A 6,230-nucleotide genomic window follows, 5' to 3' on the forward strand; every position below is an offset into this window, starting at 1 on the left:
AATATGAGAAGTGCAAAATATGTAAAATGTATGAAAGTGATCAAATTTAGGAGTGTCCAGGTCAAGTCAATTCTCTAATACTCATTTAATGTCCAAAAGTTATCGTGTCTGTTTATAATGGTTCTAGGAGGTCTAAACAACCAAAGAAATGAATCTGCAAAGTGTGCAGTAACTATCAGATAAATGCACTGGAATCAAAGGACGACATTTCTCTCTGAGATGCTGCAGGGAAAAACTCAAACCTTAAACCTTTGGATCTTTTTAGAGCTTCAGGAATAAACTAGCTAAATTAAGCCTGTTTGGTAACTTTGTCTGAAGGTGATAATAGTGAAGCAATAACTTGTCATAGATTTGTCCAGTCTGAATGAAAACTTTACTATGAATCACTACTTTTCTCCTCCTCCTCCGTGGTTATAAAGTCACAGCCTGAAAGCATCATCATAGAAATCATGGATTTAACGGGTAGTCTTTTTACTTTATACAATTTTCTTTGTGGTCAGCTATCAAATTTACATGCATTTTAACTATTCAATTCTATATTTAGTGTAAAACATAATTAATGTTTCGGCAGTTTAAAGATGGAAGACTGTGTGTAATGGGGGTATAATTTAGTCCACATCTCGCCTGTGAATTACAGTATCTGTTGATAGACAGACCATCTTGCTGAAGCAGATGGGACACGTACAGCATACTCTTCCACCTTCAATAGCTTTTAATACGTTTACTTTGTTCGCAGAGCTGAGGTTCTGAAGTCTGCCCTTTTATGTGTGCAATGTGGCAGTTGCACACATAAAAATACATGCTTTGAGAGGAAAATGTCCCGTCTGGGTTTCCCGTCGGGACTCTGTTGGTTGACTTAAAGCATGACGATATTGGAGGCAATAAACCCAGAGTGATGGGACAGCAGACAGCATGGAACACTGCTATCTGTCAAAACGATAAAACAAGACAGTGTGTAAAATATGTGCTGTCGGTAGAGAAAGACATGCGCTGCATGTCAACACCACTTACTCATAAAAAACTCTTTTGCAGAGTTGAGATTTACTGACTGTGGTAAAACTATAAGTGTTGTCATGTTTAAATCTTTTCCAATGATAGGGTTAGACCATGTCATTTTCATTATGTAAGATTATAAACTTTAATTTGATAGGGTACAGTAAAACATATTGCACATGTAAAAAACACATGAAAAAATATATGTATAAATGAGATATACAAGATGTGTATAAAAAGGAATGATAACATTGAGATATTAAATAAAATAAATATTCAAATCAAGATCAACATGTGATCCAAGCGCAAAAATATTAAAAGTAAGGCTGTCTTGTGAATCCCACAAGCTTATGGAAGTAATACTGTATATGTGAGTGCCTCTTTAAGTACTCTTTAAGGCAGTTTTTAGTCAAAGAATAATAAGTAATTTTCACATAGTTCACATTCATAAAAAAAAAAATGGGTGACCGGCTGGGGCGACATTGGATCTGGAGGTGGGTCAGGAAGCAGCTAGGTTACATTTATTTATTTCAATACAATGGTGACAACAACTGAGTTCACTCAGACATTTAAATGCAAAAATGAGTTCCATCTTCCTTTACCCATAAAGAAACAAAACAGTGTTTTAGAAATTTCATTAAGTTTATTAATCTTTTCTAAAACACCCCATGAGACAAAAGATGAAATACTGCACGGAGCCTCTGCAGCAATTGGTTTGTTCTGGTGATGATGCTGAAGGAAAGGTGACTAAAGTTCATCTGGAGTTTTCTTGGTTAAGTTTAAAAGTTAAGTTTCTCACCAAATCACACCGTGTGTCTCCTTTAGGTCTAACAAAGTGTTGAATGTCTTAGCTTCATAAAAAAGAAGAAGAAGAAAAACATTTCCAAAAGCCAATTTAAAAAAATAAAAACAAATTCAAATTGTTTCGATGTTCGGTTGCAATCTGTTTTCTTCTTCGTTGTCTTTGTGGGTGCATGTAGCTGCACCGGGCCCCTTGCCTACATGTTACAACATGAGGATTTACTTGTAAAAACTTTGTGCTACTTGTGGTAAAAAATTCACAGATACATTTTCAAATTATTTTAGAAATTTGATGGGGTGAAGGGAAACGTTCAGTGGTCAGCTGAAAAGGAACATTTGGGAACATTAACATTTACAGCATATTTCATGGACATCTTTAATAGGTGATGTAAACAGCATAACAGCTTTAACAGCATCAGAACATTAATGCTAATGTTATTTTTATTCGTCCCTGATCTGTCAATTTGAGAGGGTTACAAGTATTCCGTTCTTTGTTTTGAAGTTGTAGTGGACCTGTCCTTAAAGTTTTACTTTAAACTCCTGATTGTACCTTTAATGGGCAAAGACATGGTCCTTTAGATTCATAGAAAAATCCTAATGGAGGTGAATGTGCCGATCGTGGGGAACAGAGAGTGTAACTGTAACTATGGTGTGGTCACAGAAAAAATGATCTGCGCCGGGTGACGTGCTGGAGGGAAGGACTCCTGTCAGGTAAACATCTTTACACCTGTGCTGGTGTCAGAATTATTATTATTATTATTAATAATAATAATAATAATAATAATAATAATAATAATACATTTTATTTAACAGCGCCTTTCTGAGCACTCAAGGACGCTTTACAGACAATAAAAAGACAGATACAGGAAACAGAAAAGTGTAAGCAGTTATAACAAAACAAACAAAACAAAAACAAAACAAACAAACAAACAAACAAAACTAAAACAAAGCAAAAAAGTAAATTACAGGAACTCTTAATCTTCTGAAAAGATTCCTCACCTAAAGGTTTCTTTTCTTAAAGGGGGATTCAGGTGGTCCACTGGTGAGCAAGCAGGGCAGCCGCTGGATCCTGGAGGGAATCGTAAGTTTTGGAATTGGTTGTGCCAGGCCTAATATCCCAGGAGTCTACACCAGAGTGTCCCAATATCAGTCCTGGATCAACAGCCAGATCACCAGCAACCAGCCAGGCTATATCACCTTCACGTCCAGTGGAACTGACAGTGACCTCAGTATCAGCTGTGCTGGCCTGCCACCGCCTCCAACCACCCTACCTACAAACACCCTCCCTAAAACAACTACAACCACCCTCTCTTCAACCACCCTCCCTACAACCACTACAACCACCCTGCCTCCAACCACTACTACAACCCTCCCTTCAAGACCCCTCCCTACAACCACTACAATCACCATTACCAAACGTGAGTGTCTGTCATGTCCAGACTTTTACCTTAAATTTCCACTTAAAATGAGATGTTTTTATATTTACAGTGTTGTAGTAATAAAGTCGTATTTTAGTAAAAACATGTACATATAACCAGCAAAACCTAAAGTACTTAAAGTAAAAGTATGTTTTGTGCTGTAAAATGTGTCTTGTCAGTATATGATGTTTCTGGATTAATATTACTGCTGTATTAATATGTGGAATCTTTGGAACGACCTCCCTGATCAAAATCATAGTGGTCTGTTGTTGGACTTGTGTGCTAGTCATGGATTGTCCATAACAAACACCATGTTTGAACATAGGGATGCTCACAAGTGTACGTGGTAGCAGAGCACCCTAGGCCAAAGGTCAATGATTGATTTTACAATTGTTTCATCTGATCTGCGGCTGTCTATTTTGGACACTCGGGTGAAGAGAAGGGCAGAGCTGTCAACTTATCACTATCTGGTGGTGAGTCAGGTCAGGGGGTGGGGGAAGACTCTGGACAGACCTGGGGCCTGTTGCACGAAACTAGGATAAGGGATTAAGCCAGGATATTCAAGTTATCCTGGATGAATTTAGCTTGGAGTCGGTTGCACGAAACCAGATTGAATTAAGGACAGCCAAGTAACCATGGAGATTTATTCTTTGCGGCTAGCCTGGTCCAGAGCAGGCTAACAGCCGGCTAAGATTAATCCTGGAGTCTCATGTGTCAAATCAGCTGCCGTATGATCCGAAATAAACGAGTTTGACAGTTATTCCGTTGTCTTCTGCATGTGTTCTGCTTTATTTTTATTAACATGCATTAGCCTACTTGTCACTATTGTTGTCGCGAGTTGGATTTAAACCCTAGCCTACTACAGCTGTTTAGATGGTTAGGAATGGCACTGGCACCCTGATGCGAAGTGGGACTTTTCCCGGTGGGACGGTACTGTTTCGAGGCTGCCTGGCGTGTGGCCGCTGACCGGTGGCCGGTGGCTAGTGACTGGTGACTGGTGGCCGGTGGCTGGTGGCTGGTGACCAGTAAAAGTAGGGATGAGCAGCGCAGCGTCCGTGGTCTCAGTTTCAGGTTCATACAGGACAGTGTGACAATATTAATGTAGCGATATTCCCAGATAATATTAATGTAGTGATATTCCCAAATGATAATAATGGCAGACTGGTCAGAGAATACATTCATGATTCATTTTCTTGTTGCATATCCTTCTCTAATAAAGGGTAGTTTGTGTTACTCCTTAATATGTTGGTTAATGTTTTTTATTATAGCTTACATTGGTTTCATAACCTTCTCAATTAGTCTCACATCCCTGGACCAATAACGTGGCCCATATACAGTACGTATGTAGTGTAGTTTACGTTCATCACACCGGGAACAATGCAATGGTTCTTAATCTTTTTATTTTGGTGCGGTCACTTGTCAGAAGAATAAAACATGAATATTGTTTTACAAATGCTCACAGCGTGTTTTGAAGTCACTTACTTATTTTTCTAGTTGTTGTCCCTTTCTGATTGTTCTGTATGAATATTAATTGTAGCCTACAAAGAATTAGATATAGCTAATAGAGATTGGTGCATATGGTTGTAAAACATGTTCTCGCATTGTGAATAAGGGTTTGAAATTAAGCCTAGAGTCATTAGGGTCCATTTCCCGGGGAACATTATTCCCTCTGCTCACATTTTAAGGCAAAAGCTGAATAATAATACATTTTATTTATATAGCCTAGTGCTTTACATGGTAGGCTAGTCAAAGACACTTTACAGTAAAACCAGCACATTCCTCACATAAAAACAGAAACATGAAACTATTATATTTAAAGCAATTAAAACACAGTGTAGCCTACAACTTTGTAAAATGTGGTGTGACTATAGCCTAAGGAGATATTTTTACACCCTACACATTCAGTCGGGTCCGCTATGGTCTGTTCGTCTTTTTCTCTCCGTTTGATAAGAGCCGTATTTCCCTTTCTGCATATTATGTCATTATATATATGTATTATGCCCTGACACTAAGTCAAGCTGCGCTTTTTAACTTATCCTGGATATCTTTATTCCACTGTCGTGCAACAGGCCCCTGGTAAGCCTAAAAGGGTAGTGCAGGTAAATTGGGAATGTCTGGAGGAGGCTCCTGTCTGACAGACTTTCAACTCACACCTCCGGCGGAGCTTTTCGTGCATCCCTGTGGAGGCTGGGGGTATTGAACCTGTTCAAAGTTTCCATTGCTGAAGCTGCGGCGGAGAGTTGAGGTTTTAGGGTCTGTTGTAGGTAGATGTTACCAGTAGTCTCAGTATGGTGTGTAACCGGAATGACGAATCAAACGTTGTCCTTGATTTAAGATGGGGTATTTTATTGTTCCCAAATAAGGCCAAAAAAGGCAAAACACCAAATAGCAAAAAAGAATAAAAATCAAAGACTTTGAAAAGTGGAAAAGAAATAGACATGAGAGTCAAAAAAATAAAAGTAAAATACTCAAAAGAACAGCTGCTCACAAATTGCCTTTTGACTGCAATTAACTTGGCTTTCTCTAGACTTACATCTCACCACATCCAGGCCTCCTCGTGACTGAAGCGTCCCTCTCAAATATTCTGGTATCGCACCCCTGAAATGGACTAAACCGTTTCCCTAAAGCTGAAGGGGTGGCCCAGGCGGAAATATGCAAACGGCTTAAAAAAACAGCCAAAAACACTACTCCACGAAAGAAACACTCGTGATAATATAAATATACCTCAAACAGGTTTAACCCCCCCACAAGGTATCTAGGTTTACCATATTATAATTTTATCATTTAAATGGAATAGCTTCCGGTCACCCTGGAAGACCGCCCGTCTATAAAAGCACCTGTGAATACGGCAAACTCCCTTTTACGATTACGTCAGAGAACGCAGGTAAGATGACACAATAGGCTTGTTCAAGATCAGCCAGGTCTGTGCAGAATCGATCACCGGCGATCGGCGGCCGTTGCATGCCGGTTAGATTTGTGTCCGACTTGATCCCGACTTGCTCTGACGTCATGCACACG

General features: G+C 39.2%; 1 protein-coding gene and 1 long non-coding RNA gene across 2 annotated transcripts in view; both read left to right on the plus strand.

Moving 5' to 3' along the window:
- Positions 1–6,230, plus strand: part of zgc:100868 (uncharacterized protein LOC554458 homolog) — a 31,010-nt gene that overhangs the window by 18,598 nt on the left and 6,182 nt on the right. The window lies entirely within an intron of this gene.
- On the plus strand, positions 2,431–2,945 carry LOC117958502. The gene is made up of 2 exons (XR_004659740.1): positions 2,431–2,505; positions 2,816–2,945. It is a non-coding gene; the product is annotated as an uncharacterized LOC117958502 (long non-coding RNA).

This window comes from Etheostoma cragini, chromosome 15 (assembly GCF_013103735.1).
Source record: "Etheostoma cragini isolate CJK2018 chromosome 15, CSU_Ecrag_1.0, whole genome shotgun sequence".
Lineage (NCBI taxonomy): Eukaryota > Metazoa > Chordata > Actinopteri > Perciformes > Percidae > Etheostoma > Etheostoma cragini.